General features: G+C 40.1%; 1 long non-coding RNA gene across 1 annotated transcript in view; it reads right to left on the bottom strand.

Moving 5' to 3' along the window:
- The window catches only part of LOC132345170 (uncharacterized), a 35,991-nt gene that overhangs the window by 3,532 nt on the left and 14,577 nt on the right, over positions 1–17,882 (bottom strand). Inside the window, exon 2 of the long non-coding RNA XR_009494326.1 lies at positions 219–368. This is a non-coding gene — a long non-coding RNA (uncharacterized lncRNA). The remainder of the gene's footprint in view (positions 1–218; positions 369–17,882) is intronic.

Genomic DNA, 17,882 nt, shown 5'->3' with positions numbered 1-17,882 from the left:
TCTCCATAGTAGTGCTTGGTACCCGGTAGACAATATTTGCTCAATGTTTTTAAAAGGGTAGCAAATTTTAATCAGTGCTTGTTCCAAAGACTAAATTGCACCTTCCATCAGAAAACAAAATTGACAATAACAAGTGTATGTGTATCACTGTTGTAGAGGCATAGCCACAAGGTAGAAAAATGTTCCATGTGGCTTCTGTAAACTATACAGATACTCACATTGGGGCCAGCATTCAAAAGGAAAGCGTATCTTGTATTGTGATCGTTATAAAGGCAGAGTAAAAAATACTAGTCCTCGTGGCTCTTGTAGGCTCATCTGATGTTGAAAGTGGAGAATGAAATTGATAATGGAGAAAAGGCAGTTGAAATCTGTAGAAAAAAATAACCAACTGAAATTGACAGAGGCCAGTTGAGGAGCATCAGTTAGAGAATGACATCTGCTGATATGTAATTAGTTCTATCTCTCTATTGGGAGCAGTTATTCTCAAGAGGCCTGTGTGAGGGAACCGAAAAATACATATATTTAAGCAGAAAGGAACATTTCATGAAAATAATAATCATCTTACTTTGTTTCTTCCCCCCAGCCCCAGCTTTATTGAGATGTAATTGACATAAGGAGAAGGAAATGGCAACCCACTCCAGTGTTCTTGCCTGGACAATTCCAGGGGCAGGGGATCCTGGTGGGCTGCCATCTCTGGGGTCTCACAGAGTCGGACACGACTGAAGCGACTTAGCAGTAGCAGCAGCAAAAGTAATTGACATAAAACATTGTGTAAGTTTAAGGTATGTAATGATTTGCTACTTAGTGGAAAATAACATCATAAGGTTAGTTAACACATCCATCACCTCACATAGTTACAAAATTTTTTATGATGAGAACTTTTAAAATCTATTCTCTTAGCAACTTTTAAATATTCAATTTAGTATTGTTAAAAAATAACCTCTATACCTCACATTATATCCCCAGAATGTATTCATCTTATACCTAGAAGTTTGTACCTTTGACCATCTTCACCCATTGCCCTCCAGCCCCTGTTCCTGTTCTCTATTTATACAAGTTTGGATTTTTTTTTCTAGATTCCACATATAAGTGAGATCATATAGTGTTTGTCTTTCTCCATCTGACTTACTTCTCTTGTAACGCCTTCAAGGTTCATCTGTGTGGACACAAATGGCAGAATTTCATTCTTTTTATGACTGAATAATACTCCTTTGTGTATATATGTCACATTTGTTATCCGTTCATTCATTAATGGACACTGAGGTTGTTTTCATATCTTGGCTGCTGTAAATAGTGCAAACATGGAAGTGCACATATCTCTTGGAGAGATTGATTTCATTTCCTTCAGCTATGTACCCAGAAGTAGGATTGCTGGATCATATGGTAGTTCTATTTTTAAGTTTTTTAGTAACTTGTAATGTTTTAAGTAGTGGCTGCATCAATTTACAGTCCCACCAACAGTGCACAAGGGTTCCTAAGTCTTTATATCCTCCACAGTACTTATTCGGAGAAGGCAGTGGCACCCCACTCCAGTACTCTTGCCTGGAAAATCCCATGGATGGAGGAGCCTGGTGGGCTGCAGTCCATGGGGTCGCTAAGAGTCGGACACGACTGAGCGACTTCACTTTTACTTCTCGCTTTCATGCATTGGAGAAGGAAATGGCAACCCACTCCAGTGTTCTTGCCTAGAGAATCCCAGGGACAGGGGAGCCTGGTGGGCTGCCGTCTATGGGGTCGCACAGAGTCGGACACGACTGAAGCGACTTAGCAGCAGCAGCAGCAGTACTTATTATTTCTTGTCTTTTTCATAATACCCACTTTAACAGTGAGGAGGTAGCTCAGTGTGGTTGTAATTTGCATTTCTCTGATTAGTGATGTTGAACACCTTTTCATGTACCTGTTGACCATTTGAATATCTTCTTCAGAAAAAAATCTCTGCCCAGATCCTTTGCCCATTTTTAAGTGGATTGTTCGTTGTGTTTTTCTTTCTTTCTTTGCTTTCATATGAGTTGCTTGTATATTTGCGGTATTAACTCCCATTGAAATATGTTATTTGCAAATATTTCTCCCGTGATCTAGGTTGACTTTTCATTTTGTTGATTGTGTCTTGTGCTGTGTAGAACGCCTTCTAGTTTGATGTAGTTTCACTGGTTTATTCTGTTTTTGTTGTGGTGCTTTGGGTGTCATATCCATAAAATCCTTGCTAAGACTAATGTCAAGGGATTTTCCCTTATGCTTTGGATTTTAAAAGTTCAGAAGAAGCAATAAAAGTCAGGGATATTTTCTTTTTTAACTGGTAAATATCAAAAGAGTAAAGGATGCAACTATTATTACCTGGATAGAAAATAGTGAGGAGGACCACCAGTTTTTCAGCTTTCATCTTCAAAGCAATTCCTGTCCCCAACTATGATGCCAGGCGCACATCCCCTAAGCTGGTATATGTAAGTAGGATTTTATCATTTAACTAAGAGATTATATTCTACAAACCCAGCACATTCAGAGGCTAAATAGACTTTGGGACCAGGAAACTGGAAATATTCTCTCTTTGCTGTGACATTTCATTTGTTTTAGTTCCAAACACAGTGTCAACAATATATGAGAGCAATTGTGATCCTATGAAAAGACTGTACTTGATTATCACAGTACTATTTTTTCAATAAGAGTTTAGAGTAATTAAAATTTGTCATTGATTAATTTCCTCCTATGTGGCTGAAGCTTACTTTTTACCACATAAGTGTGTTGAATGACTGTTGTTAAAGGGCCATCAATTCATCAGCAGAGAAATTTTTTTAATTATTAAATGTTTGTAATGCATAAGTTCCAGTGGCCTCCCCAATATCCTATTGAAAAGGTTCATATTAATATATTTAATAAGCCTGTATGAGGATTTAATAGCAATACTACTAGCATCAGGCCTTAGTAACTCCTCATCAAGTTACTTATTAAATACCTTCAAAGTAAGACACTGTTGTTTTAAATACCTTCAAAGTAAGACACTGTTGTATACTCTGTAAGGGCTGCACCTGTTCTCACACTTTGGTAAATTGAAATCCATCAGAGGCAAAATGGAGAAGGCAATGGCACCCCACTCCAGTACTCTTGCCTGGAAAATCCCATGGATGGAGGGGCCTGGTGGGCTGCAGGCCATGGGGTTGCTAAGAGTCGGACACGACTGGGCGGCTTCACTTTCACTTCTCACTTTCATGCATTGGAGAAGGAAATGGCAACCCACTCCAGTGTTCTTGCCTGGAGAATCCCAGGGATGGGGGAGCCTGGTGGGCTTCCGTCTATGGGGTCGCATAGGGTCGGACACGACTGAAGCGACTTAGCAGCAGCAGCAGCAGCAGCAGCAGAGGCAAAAAGATATTTCTACAAATAAAGGAGAAACCATGTCTAAACTAGCATGGCTTCCATAGGAGCTATGCAGATAAAGCAAATAGAAGTAATGGGAGGGAAAGATCACTTTTGAGGAACGGCTTCAGGAAAGAGTGTGAAGAAGTCTTGTCACCAGGAAAACAGAGGATGTGTTAGGAGATGATCGAGCAGCCTGCCTCGACTGATTGAAGATAAGGCTTGGTCTGTTGATGACATGTCATGGAGGTTGCACTTTATTGAGTTTGCAAGAGGAGCTGTTGAAGATTCTTAAATTGGGGGGGGGAGGACATGAAAGAGGCTGGGCTTTATGAAGATTAATGCAAAAAGAGTCTACAATTTGGATGGAGACTGCAAACTGAAAGATGATAGTAGACTTTGAGAAGAGTCTGTGGAAGTTTAGGTAACAAGAGTTAGGGGAGTGAGAGGGGACATGCAGAGGGGGAAAAGGTGCAAGTGATACTCCTTCTCAGCTGATGGACCTTGAAAGTAGGAGGTCAGACAGCCCTGAAGTTTCAGGCTTGGATGCCTAAGAGGATAGTTGTGGCTTTAATAGGAACAGGGAGCCAAGGGAAGGAGTAGGGTTGGGAAAAAATAATGAGTTCAGTTACAAATAAGGGAACCAGAGGACATTCATGGGGAGACAGTTTTTTCCTTTGTATTATTGAGATATAATTGACATACAGCACTGTATAAGTTTAAGGGTTATGGCATCAAGACTTGACTTGCCTATGTTATGAAGTGATTACAATAACTAGTTTAGCTAACATTCATCATCTCATATCGATACAAGGGGTGGGGGGTAGAATATTTTAGAGTTCTTAAAGACAGTTTTTAAATGATAGTTGAGAAGAACAGAGGTTTGGTTTGGGGTCTGGGAGAGGTTATCCATGCACATTTTGTAGTTGAAGCCATGGACACAAATGAAGTTGGCAAGGGAACAAAGTATAGCAGTAAAGAAAAAGAGGATTAAGGACAAAATGTGGGGAAATTATGCATTAGTGGAGGAGGATATGTAAACAAACAAACCAAAGACAGCAAAACTAGGAAGCACTTCTTAATTAGAGTTTGGGGTCTCGGAGGATGTTTGGTAGATGCCTCTGGGGATCTGGGAGCTCACAACCCCTTCTCTAAGAATTAGTCCTCCCCCAACACAGAGAGGGCTTAGGCCTGACAGCTGTGTTTGTACACAGTGACCTTGTTCTTCTGACCATGGCTGGCTTGACCTGAGTTCGATAACTGACCAAACCTGGACCAATCAAATTTTCTCCCCTGGAAATTTGGAATTAAGAAATACAGTGTTATTCTATTAAGGGCATGAACTGAGTGATCCTATTAAGGGCATGAACTGGGTGATCACAGAGACTTGTGCATGGGGTGGCCATCTTCTTTCACAGAAATGGAGAAGCGGAAGAAACCTGACTTCTGAAAGAAAAGAATGAAGTGACTTGCAGAAAATAGAAATGAGAACAGGTGACCTGAGAGAGAGAGACTGAGAGTATGTTTATTTTCCCATAATGACTTGTTCAATGTTCTAAAACCATCCCCACACCTGCCTACCCCTAATACAATTCCAGTATACTCCTACCATCAAATCTACAAATCCTTTGGCACTTGGACCAGACCTTCCTTTCTGTTAAAAGTGGTATTTTCTCCTCTCCTATCAAAACCCATTCCTCTACTTGTGATTTAAATCCCTTCCCCTCTTTCCTTCTTAGGGGCTTCGTTTCTTCAGTAATTCCCCTTCCTCTTGTAAATCATCAGATTCTTGATTATCCTGAACATGTATGCATCTGTGCTCAGTTGTGTCCAGCTCTTTGCAACCTCATGACTACAGCCCGCGAGGCTGCTCTGTCCATGAAATTTTCCAGGCAAGAATATTGGAGTGGGTTGCCATTTCACACCATCCACTATGTATGAATATGCTCTATCCCAACATTAAAAAAAAAAAAAGATTCTTATGCTGTCCCTCTCCATCTATAGTACTAATTCTCTGATTCCTTCACAATAACTGTTCTTGAGAAAGATGTCGGCAAGTTAACTCAGATTTGCTCTTAAATCTACTCGACTCAGACTTTCACTCAGGCCATGCCAGTGGAAACTGCTAATCAGTGTTGTCAGCAGCCTCCTTAATGCCAGGCCCAGTGGGTGTTCCTTGAACCTTAGCCTCCTACTCCAACTTTTAGCAGTTTTCAACACTGTTGGTCAGGTTCAACTTCTTTTTTAAAAAATTGCTTCTGTCGGCTGATCTGTCTCCTACTTCTCTAACCACTGCTGTTAGTGACCTTCAGGGATTTTTCCTCCTCTGTGTGTGTGTGTGAAGTCGCTCTGTCGTGTCCGACTCTTTGCGAGCCCGTGGACTATAGCGCACCAGGCTCCTCTGTCCATGGGATTCTTCAGGCAAGAATACTGGAGTGGGTTGCCATTTCCTTCTCCAGGGAATCTTCCCAACCCAGGGATTGAACCCAGGTCTCCCACATTGCAGGCAGATGCTTTAACCTCTGAGGCACCAGGGAAGATTTCCTCCTCTAGTGGCCTCTAGAAACTGGGATCCATTCTCTGCTTTCTTCTCTATGAACTCACCTCCTTGGTAATCTATGTCCTTCCCATAGCTTTAAATGCTATAAAATGGTAACAAACTCCCAAATTTATCTCCACAGTATAGACACTTCCTCCAAATTCTGTTTCCAGGTACTCATTTGCCTATATGACATGTCAAGTCTCCATGAATATATGAAATTAATGTATCTGAAATAGAACTAAAACTCTAAATTTCTGTATCCCTTTCCTCCCCTCCCTATCTTCATTTTTTCTCCACTTCAGTACATGGTATCACCATCCACTCAGTTACTCTAAGCAAGACTACCCAGGCAACATTCTTGATTTTGTTTTTTTCCACTCTCCTTCCCCAACTCTAACCCATCAGCTGGTCCTTTTATTTGTTCCTCATGAACAGACACCTAATCCATCCAGGTCTATCCATCTCCTCTGCTACCACCTTAATCCAAACTGCCATCATTTCTTGCCTGAGTTATTGTTGTAGCTGCCAACTGGTCTACCTTCTGCCTTGCCACCTTTCATCTGTTTTCTGCTAATTAGTCAGGGTAAACTTGGAACTACACTGGACCCTCTTATTCCCTACTTAAATCTGTTTGATGTCTTCCAATTACTTTGCACTGAGATCCAAATTCCTTTAAATAGCTTTAAAGGTCTGCTTCCTTCTCCAACCTCACCTTGCTCTATTCTCCCCCCACCCTTCAGATTCCAGCCACAGTGGCCTTCTTTCATTTCCCCTGAAACACCCCTGCAGGACCTTCACACGTGTATCCTCAGCCTAAAACACTCCTTCCATAATCCGGCTTCTCAGCTTCCCTGACTGGCTCCCTCACAGTCTTCAGATCTGTTTAACTGCCATGTCTTTAGAGTGTCCTTTCTGAGGAGTACGAGTAATAACCTATAATAATGTATCACAAGGTCAGTTTGTTTCATCTGTAGAGCTCATTACACAGTGTAAATACATATTTGTTTACCTGTTGATATAAGCCTTCCCTGCTGCTGCTGCTAAGTCACTTCAGTTGTGTCTGACTCTATGCGACCCCATAGACGGCAGCCCACCAGGCTCCCCTGTCCCTGGGATTCTCCAGGCAAGAACACTGGAGTGGGTTTCCATTTCCTTCTCCAAGGCATGAAAGTGAAAAGTGAGAGTGAAGTCACTCAATCATGTCTGACTCTTAGCAACCCCATGGACTGCAGCCTACCAGGCTCCTCCGTCCATGGGATTTTCCAGGCAAGAGTACTGGAGTGGGTTGCCATTGCCTTCTCCACTAGATTGTAAAGTGTCTAAAGGCAGAGACCTTGTCTCTTCTATTCACTACTTGGTCACTTGACACAGTGCCTAGAATACAGCAGGTGCCCAAGAATTTGTTAAAACTTTATTGCTTACTGATAGGTTCCCTGGAGGAGGACATGGCAGTCCACTCCAGTGTTCTTGCCTGGAGAATCCCATGGACAGAGGAGCCTATAGTCCATGGGTTTACATCCATGTAGACTGTAGGAGGGCTACATATAGTCCATGGAGTCACAAAGAGTCAGACATGACTGAAGCGACTTAGCATGCATGATAGGTTTCTGGTTCCTAATTCTAAGCTTGGTGCAGTGATATTACACTTTCTGTAAGAGTTTCTGTGGTCTTAAATTACCCTTCCCCTTATTGTTTCAATTATTTGAATAAGATTCTGTCCTTACAATTCCATGATCACTAGTTGATTAGTGTTTTTTTGAAGGATGCGGTGATCAGCAATGTCAAAAGCTGTTAGATGGAGAAGAATGTTAGGGGCTAAGGAAAATCATTGGATCTCATCACTGGTAATCTTCACACCAGCAGTGTCCATAAAATGTGGCTCTGCAGGAGCCAGGGTACAGTTGGGTTGATGAGAATGGTGAGAAAATGAATGCAACTAATATAGAGTTCTCTTTCTGAGAAATTTGACAATAAACATAAGGTATGAAGTAAAATGAGATCTTGAGGTTCAGTGGAGTCCAAACAAGTATAAAAAGCTTTAGTTTAAAAAGAATAGGGAAGAAACATCTATTGATGGGCTAATGGAAGCCAAAAGAGAAAAAGTTTGAATGAGGAAGATTAAGAGATTTAGTTTCTATGAGGCAGTAGAGGATTTGATCAACAGCACAAGTCTGACAAAAATAGAATAGTGTTTTCCCTTCCATTACAGGATGAAGGGACGATAAGAGAGTGAAGGGAAAGAAAAATTTTATTTAGCAAAAAGGAGGTTGAACATGGCCATTCGAGGAGGTACCAATGTCTTCTACAACTGCTTGTCAAGGGGAGTCTCTGGGAAGACTTTTCCAGACTACACTTCTATCCCTTTGCTCCATCACCTCCCTCCCCAAGATGGTTGATGCTGTCTACCACCACTGCAGTGGGGACTCACTGCCGAGGGCCACAGCGGTTGGTGGGGACGTGCCTTATCTCTTAGGTGGGGTAGAACAGAAAAAAGCCTACAGTCACTGAGGAGTGGGGTAGGCAAAAGGGAATATTGGGGTCTGAAGAGTTCTAACATCATCAGGAATACAACAAGGGCACAGCTATTTTTCAAACATATAGCTCATGAGGCATTCTTGGGACCTTCCTGAAAAACAGATTTCAGCCTTGTTCCCTGTAGAGTCTAAATTTGGCAGGTCTGGGAGCAGGAGGGGTAGAGGTGGATAGTTTTTTACAAGTTCCCTGAGTGATGTATATGATTAGGCAAATTTGGGGAACTGTTGATTAGAAATGAATAAAAGTTCCCCAAATTTAATCACAGGCCCTAAATATTAGTGTTTAGCAAAATATAATTCAAACAAAAATAGATAACTGACATCAATTTATGGAAATTACTCAAATAAAACAGTTTTCAAAGGATAGGTATCTAATTCTATGGTTCTGAATAAGCTACAGCAGTATTTAAATATAAGAGTAGTTTATGGGTATTTCTTTATTATTATTCTATTATTATAGAATTTCACTGAGGAAAAGGTAAATGGAATAAACCAGCTAACAGTGATTACTCATAATACAGTAACAAGTCAGGTATTTTAAAGCCTGTTCTGCTTCTAGTTTGCTTAGCTCCCAAATTAATAAGCTAAACATAATAAAAATCTAAGAATGTAACTTGATCTTACCCATTCCTAGCATTCTTAAAGGAGATCTTTAGCCCGACAGCAGTAGAGCCATTAAGAGCAGATTCAGATCTGCTTAAAATATTTTTTCCATTCCCTCCCAGAAAGGGTGATTTGTATTGATATACAACATTCGAGCCCCAGACCACTTTCAGGGACCACAGGGCCTCACTAATTTGTACCAGTTTTCCTCTCTCCTAGTTGACTCTGACCATCAGGTATAAATTAGTGCTAAATCAATATTAGCTGATACTTCCCCAGGTGTGGGAAGTGTGGAAACTGGATCATATGAGCAAACACAGCCCTTCTTGGCTACATTTAAAATAAGATGGTTATTATTACACTGCATGGGGAAAAGGCTTTTTAAAAAACAAATCTCATGCCACCTTAATTTGCATTAACTCGATAGACTGCCATCAATAGTCAGAATCAATTTTCAGCTGTTAGTCTCCCTGTCACCCCTCACACTTCCTTCATTCATTCAGAGAGGCTTCTCCTGCCCTGTATTCCCACCTCAGCCATGCCACGTGGCCCACACTGGTCTTCCCTCCTAGTACTGCTTACTCAGGGTTCAATGGAGAAGCCGACGGGGACTTAGGTTACATACCTGCTCTAATCGCTCGCCTTGGGTGGAGCAGTGTCCTACATAAACTTCAGTTTTGCCACAGCACCATTACTCAATAAGGTATTTATACAAATGTCACTTAATCACATGAAAATAAACAAGGCACTTAAATTTGTTGCTGAGAAAGAGGCTTTAGGCTTTAGCTGCCCCCTTTCCTTACTCAAGGGCCAATCTCACCTCACTTATTCTTGCAAAACTTTTAAGGAGTTTTCCTTGAAGAAAATCTAAGAAAAACCAGTCTGAGTAGAGAACTGTGAGTCAGATCTAAGCTACCCTTACCTTTGAAAGAATTAGTTCCTTTGTTTTAATTATCAATAATAAGACATCTTGTAATTTCTCTCAATATTTCCCAGTCATAGCTATTCATAGTGGAGCTGGGCATTCAACAAACTCATAAATATCAAAAATATATATGTTCAGTATTCAGCTAGAGATGAAAACCAAAACAAATATTCAGCATTCCAAAGAAATGGTGTGATTCTCCATGGTTTTTTCTTTTCTAGAAATTTCATAGTATTTTTAAAGACCTTTCGTAAGTAGGACCTTTTTATATGCAATCCTTGTGTGAAGTAGTTATATGACTTCCATTTTACAAATGGGGAAATTGAGGCTTGAAGCCTTGGCTGGGGTCACAGCTCATGAGAGATTCAGAACTAGAAATCAGCTCTCCTGACTGCAGGCCCAGTGTTCTTTCCTCTGAATAAAAACTGCCTGTATAGAAAGAGAGTCAGGGATATGTTGAGTAAATAACAGAGAAGCATGGATCTTTTCCACCCCTGGTCTTTGAAGGACCTATCAGCTGATCGTGTATGTGAGAGCGGACACTTCCTGCCTAAGAGATTGATTACCTAATTGCCAAGCAACCTGATGATGCACCCTGATAGGAGAAGGGCTGTCTACAAGGTCCTAATTTGCTTTAAACACCCCGAGTTCCTGATAGGAAGACAGGGTGTGGTAATTATATATCTTACTTTTGGCTTATCTTCTCTGTATCCTCACCCTCACAGATGTCTTTCAAACATTGGTAATTACAGCTTTCACAGCCAAAGCCTACAGACACCTAATCCACACAGATGACATACCAAAATCTACTCAAACATGTAAGGCTAGAGAAACTCTCAGCTACTGGACTCGCATTAAGAAGAAAACTGCTTCCAAAAGAGGCAGGCTTTATTTCTGTGTCCCTACTCCACTGCATAGATGGATAAATGGCTTCTTGTTGAACTGTGAGGGTGCAGATTAACTCATTTGCCCTAAATGCAATCAGCAATTTAAGAATAGATTATAGTACATGTGCAGATAACATGACCATACAATTAAAACCAAATAGTCTGACATTGGAAAACAGACCCAAATGAATGAAACTAACTTGAAACAAGGAACTGCTTCTAAGCAAGAGGAAGAATCAGTATCAAGAAATAAGTACAACACAGGAAAGCAGTTATCCTTGTCATGCTGGCCTATAAATGGAACCCAAGTGAATAACATCAGAATCTCTTAAGAATTCAGTGAGTTCTTTCTATAATGGCAGCGAGACAATATATAAAGAATGGTGAAATTTCCCACCATCAGTGTCACTGACCAGACCAGTGGCAATATCTCCTGTATAACTTCAGTTTAGTTCAGTTCAGTCGCTCAGTTGTGTCCGACACTTTGCGACCCCATGAATTGCAGCACCCCAGGCCTCCCTGTCCATCACCAACTCCCGGAGTTCACTCAGACTCACGTCCATTGAGTCAGTGATGCCATCCAGCCATCTCATCCTCTGTCGTCCCCTTCTCCTCCTGCCCCCAATCCCTCCTAGCATCAGAGTCTTTTCTAATGAGTCAACTCTTCGCATGAGGTGGCCAAAGTACTGGAGTTTCAGCTTCAGCATCATTCCTTCCAAAGAAATCCCAAGGCTGATCTCTTTCAGAAGGGACTAGTTGGATCTCCTTGCAGTCCAAGGGACTCTCAAGAGTCTTCTCCAACACCACAGTTCAAAAGCATCAATTCTTCGGTGCTCAGCCTTCTTCACAGTCCAACTCTCACATCCATACATGACCACAGGAAAAACCATAGCCTTGACTAGACGGACCTTTGTTGGCAAAGTAATGTCTCTGCTTTTGAATATGCTGTCTAGGTTGGTCATAACTTTCCTTCCAAGGAGTAAGCGTCTTCTAATTTCATGGCTGCAGTCACCATCTGTAGTGATTTTGGAGCCCAGAAAAATAAAGTCTGACACTGTTTGGTGTCTTGCAATTTCGGAAGGTCTGAATGTTTAAGAATTATGAAAGCAGACTCTAGAAAACATCAAACCAGTTTCGAGGACTTAGTAATGATCTTCAGAAATATTGCTTTGTGTTTACTTGAATTGTAGAAAAATGCAAGGACATCTTACAGATTTGAGAAATGCAGGGTAAATAAAATGTTCTAGCATATGTTCAGCATCTATACTGTGCAGGACAATCTATATACATTATCTTATGGAATCTTTCAAAAACCCTGCAATGGAATCTTCATAGAAACAAAGTAAATGAGAGTAATAAAGTCCAAGTCAAAGGTCAGAGTCCTTTATTTAGTATTTGGTCCAGGGTCAAAGCCTGTGCTCCTGACACCAAGTCTCCATAATATTATACTTCCCTCATTAAATTCAAGATAGTTTCTAGAAAGATATATCTGAGACAGTGATATATTCCTATGTAGAAGTAGGAAAATTGACTAAATTCCTCTGAAGTTGCCTTTAACCCTGTAGTTTTAGATTAAAATTAAGATCTATAGAAATTTGGTTCAATGCTTTTATAATCATGAAAGATCTAAGACCTATAATGTGGGGAAGACTTTAGGAATTTATATTTAAAGTTTTCCCACCTGTACTTATGTTCAACGATAAGGGCTTGGTCTAGTTATTAAAGTATAACCATGCAATGGGATTCTGTGTTTCAAATTACGTAGGAAACTTTAATGATTGTAAGAAAGCATTTTGATATACTATTATCAAATGAATTTTTAAAAATCAGTAAAATCAAACCAAGCTATAAAGTATGTTTCCAGTTAAATTTGAATATATTTTTATATACATACACATGGATAAAAGCAACTTGGAGAATATACACCAAAATGTTAACAATGGTTCCCTGAGGGCACTGGCATAACTGATGGCTTTTATTTTCATATCTGGGTGGCTTGACATTCCTCTATATGTAGAAAAAAATAGGTTTTACACATATTATTAGAAAGAATGCTTTACCACCACACATGTGCCTGTGCACAGCCTCCCACACACAAACATGACTTTCTGCAAACATCTTAACATTTAGAAATAAAACAATATATCAGGAATTATGCAAATGATAAGGGATATTTATTACATAGCATCAAGCCCATTGGTGGCAGCACACTGTGTTCTCATCACTGCAAATAAAATTGATCCTTCAAGTAATTTCTTATTATGCTAAAATTATTACATGGAACTTCCAGAGTTTAGTTCCCTGCCTAAAACTAACATGGCACAGAGAAAACGTACAGTTAAGCTTATGGTACCGTGTGTGTAAAATAGGTGTGAACCTAGCTCACAGAGTTCTCAAAAGAGTTCAGTAGATGATACTTCTAAAGCTCCTAGCACAGTGCCTGGCACATAGTAAGCACTCAGTAAAAGCTGGCTATCTTGCTTATTGTGTTCTACTGATAAGCTAAGGAACTGAAGAATTCACAAAGGAAGATGACTGTTGATCTTAGAAGTCCATATCCATTACCTGGCACACATATTTCATTTAAAAACACCTTACAATTAATGTAGGTTGTGTCCAAAGGAATCTCTGGCACACTGTAATTATGTAGTACATTTTATTCACCACACTTATCAAAGTTTTAATGAGTAATGAAAACAGGAAATGAAGCCATGAGATAATTTCATTTTTCTTTAATCATACTGATTATGTTTATATTTCCAGAAATATTTGAAATGCAAAGAAAACATCAGCACTTGATAGCTACACTGTTATTTGAACCTGCATTTACAGTTTTTATTTGTGATTAAAACCAGTTTTGAATTTAGATCAGCCCTTTATTATATAACACAAACAAAGAGACGTCTAAAATTCTTTTTTGAAGATATCATCATCCCACTTGGAAGCTATCTTCCTTCAGACTGCTGTAACAAGAATACCATAGACTGGGTGGGTCAAACACCAAACATTATTTCTCACAGTTCCGGAGGCAGGGAAGTTCAGGATCTAGGTGCCAGCAGATGCGGCGTCTTGGTGAGGCCCTGCTTCCCAGTTTATAGAGAGTCATCTTCTCACTGTGTCCTCACAGTGTGAAAGGGCCCAGAAAGCTCTCTGGGGTCCCTTTTGTAAGAGCCCTAGGGCCATTCCTGAGAGGACCTAAGGACCTAACCACCCCCTGCAAAAAAAACTTACCCCCTAATACTGTCACACACTGGGGGTTAAGATTTCAACATATGAGTTTTGCCAGGACACAAACATTCAGTCTGTAGCAGACACACAAACACTTGTTTAAATGTATTTTAATCATCTGTGTTAGATAAAATTGGAATGGTTAAACATCCCACAATTTTTGAGGGAAACCGTTTTAGGAGTTACATTTCTAAACGAAGGAACATTAACCCAGTGATCTCAAGGAATACGGCCTGGGTCTGGCATCACATTTCAAGACCAACAATTAGAACCTCAGTTACTTACTGAGGTTATAAGTGAAAGATACAATTATAATCAATAAGAAAGCAGCTCAGCAATATGAGTGGGATTTTTAAACAACTAGATTTGTTTGTCTCCCACTCTGATTGGATCCAGAAGTATTTATTTAGGGGGAGCAAAGAATCCAGATGACCTGGAGAAAAATGTTTCTGTTCATTGAAGAATAAGGATGTCTTTGCCCAATTCAGCCACTTCCAAAAAGCAATTATGGCCTGTGCCTCACATATCAGTCCCGCCCCTTCCTGTCTCAGCCTTTAGTCTCTATCTTCTCTGAATTCCCTTGGAGGTTTCCCTTCAGGACCGTTGCTAATTAATGCCTTCTGGAGTCCACCTTCCTCACAGTTATTGGGGATTTTTCTGCCTTTTCAGGAAAAAGTTTGCCCTAGGTGATATAAATCTTTGCTCAGCCTCCTCCAGCTTGTTTTCTAGCTAACGGGTTTATTTGTGGCCCCAGGGAGCAGCCTAATGGGAGAGAGTGGGCTCAAATACACCATTACCCTTCAGTACACAGCTGGTAAACTTATTCCACCAAAGATCACCCGTATGTATATTTCCTTAAAATATGCTTTTTTAAAACTCCATCAAAATTTCACATTTTAAATATTTTTAGTGTTTCTATTTCTATCTTGTGCTTTAAATATAATCATTTTAAAGCAAGAAAAGGAGAAAGGGTAAAACTCAAAGAGGAAAGGCTGGGAGCAATACAAAGTTGTTCCCTTACTGTCTCAGCAGATTCGCATTTGACGGGCTAGTGGCTCTGTGTTTATATCCCAGGTAGCAAATTACTCTTCTGTATAAATAGGGAATGCCTCTTTCTCTCCCTAAGGGGAAACCACATGATTCTAGATTTGGATACTAGAAAGCAGCTGCCAACATGGGGCAGAATGATTTAAAAGAAGATGGAAATATGGACTTGGATTACAGAAGCTTTGGTGGTTTAGTCGCTCAGTTGTGTCCGATTCTTGTGACCCCATGGACTGTAGCCTGCCAATCTCCTCTGTCCATGGGATTTCCCAGGCAAGAATACTGGAATAGGTTGGCATTTCCTTCTCTAGGGGATCTTCCAGGAATGAAATCCAGGTCTCCTGCATTGCAGGAGATTTCTTTACCAACTGACCCACCAGGGACGCTCAAGAGAAGAGATATCTTAGGCAACTAAAAGAACATATTTGGATCTGTAAGATTAAAAGAGCCTGAACAAGACTGTACTTTGTGTTGGACAGACTTACCTAGACAAAAAAGAACCTCCCTGAATGCTGAGGGACAAAACAGTTAAGTGGCCTGAGTTTCACTCTCTCTAAGTATTAAATCTGGTAATTAAACTGGCCAAACAGAGGATATGATAAATATAGATTGGAATAAATCTGCATTTTCCAAACCTGATGAATTTTTTAAAAACTGAATTAAGTGACTAGCTGGAATCTTGAAGCTGAAAGAACCCAGACATGCTTCTTGAACTGAAAAGAGGTCTAAGTTAAAGTTTTGTTGTCTCTGAGGATACATTACAAAGAGATAAAGAGACTCAAGACCATATGGATGGCCTCTGCTCCCACTCTGAGACCATAAAGTTAGGTCTGGAAAAATGAGTATTCTCCATGGAAACATAAACGTTAAAATATGAACATTTTGCTTTGATTTCAATCCAAAAAAATAAACAAATGAAATGCCAAAGATATCTATTCTAATTTTAAATGTTCTGTACATAACCTAATATGCAGTAGGCACTAAAAGTCTGTTCATGGTATGTGACTGGACATTCTTTATGCAGTGTGTGTTATTGTTGTTCAACTACTAAGCCGTGCCCCATTCCTTGTGACCCCATGGACTGTAGCACGCCAGGCTTCCCTGTCCTCCACTGTCTCCTGGAGTTTTGTCAGATTCATGTCCATTGAGTCAGTGATGTTGTCTAACCATCTCATCCTCTGCCACCCTCTTCTCCTTTTGCCTTCCATCTTGCCCAGGATCAGAGTCTTTTCCAATGAATTGGCTTTTCATATCATGTGGCCAAAGTATTGGAGCTTCAGCATCAGTTCTTCCAATGAATATTCAGGGTTGAGTTCCTTTAGGATTGACCGGTTTGATCTCCTTGCAGTCCAAGGGCCTCTCAAGAGTCTTCTCCAGCACTCCAATTCAAAAGCATCAATTCTTTGGTGCTCTGCCTTCTTTATGGACCAATTCTCATATCTGTACATGACTACTGATAAAAATATAGCTTCGACTATACTCTTTTGCAGGCAAAGTGATGTCTCTGCTTTTTAATACACTGCCTAGGTTTATCAGAGCTTTTCTTCTAAGCAACGTCTCTAAAATTGCATCAAATGTGAAATTAATGGCATGTCATAATGTAATTGGCAGCATCTTTTTTCTTAGCATCACTTTAAAATAATGGTACAACTTAATAGTGTCTTCAATCTGATGGAATCCAATATTCAATACAGTGTAAAAAGTCAAAACTCTGTCTAGGGTTCCAAGGACTTCATAGATATTTCAATATTTGAGACTTAAGAATAACCTGAAAGATGTTTTAAAAAATACTCCTGAGAAGCTCTGTTCTTGGGAGCAAAGACGATGTGCATGGTCGGGGAGGTAGGTGGGCAGAGAAACAAGCCTGATACTGACATCAGTCCTTTAGGTCTGATATCAAACTCCTGCCCCACTTCCCTTAATTCCCAAAGCTGGGTTTAGGCAATGCCAGTCCCTCTGCATTGTGTTGCAGGTCACTGATACACACTGAAATCCATGGAAAAGTTCAAATAGACTCATACTGAGCGGAATAATAGGTGTTATGTATTTTCTAGGTATTTATCCAAAGTTTGGCTGTAGAAGGTGTCTTGTACTTTTAAAAGATTTCAAATCTCATGGGAGTCCTATGAGGTAGATATATTACTGCTGCTGCTGCTACTGCTAAGTCCCTTCAGTCGTGTCTGACTCTGTTGTGACCCCATAGACGGCAGCCCACCAGGCTCCCCCATCCTTGGGATTCTCTAGGCAAGAATACTGGAGTGGGTTGCCATTTCCTTCTCCAATACATGAAAGTGAAAAGTCAAAGTGAAGTCGCTCAGTCGTGTCTGACTCTTAGCGACCCCATGGACTGCAGCCTACCAGGTTCCTCCGTCCATGGGATTTTCCAAGCAAAAGTACTGGAGTGGGGTGCCATTGCCTTCTCCAGATATATTACTAAAAACTTTTAATTAAAGCATTTTTCACCCTATTTAGATCAGTTTAAAACAGCATCAGTTTTCCCGTAAGAGCTTCAGAGATCTTAAGTTAAAGGAACAAAGAAGTATTATTGAAGATTAAAACAAATAACTCACTGTTTTAATAAAGATGAATATATACACATATTATATATAGCTATGTAGATAAGGCAGTAGGAGGGTGTGTCAGAATTGGTTACTTCTAAATAAAAACTATCGTTTTTATTTTATTTTTTTTCTCATTGTATTTTTAAACATGTCGGAGAAGGCAATGGCACCCCACTCGAGTAGTTTTGCCTAGAAAATCCCATGGAC

Source organism: Bos taurus, chromosome 4 (genome assembly GCF_002263795.3).
Source record: "Bos taurus isolate L1 Dominette 01449 registration number 42190680 breed Hereford chromosome 4, ARS-UCD2.0, whole genome shotgun sequence".
Taxonomy (NCBI): Eukaryota; Metazoa; Chordata; class Mammalia; order Artiodactyla; family Bovidae; genus Bos; species Bos taurus.
This window is presented reverse-complemented; position numbering and strand designations above follow the sequence as displayed.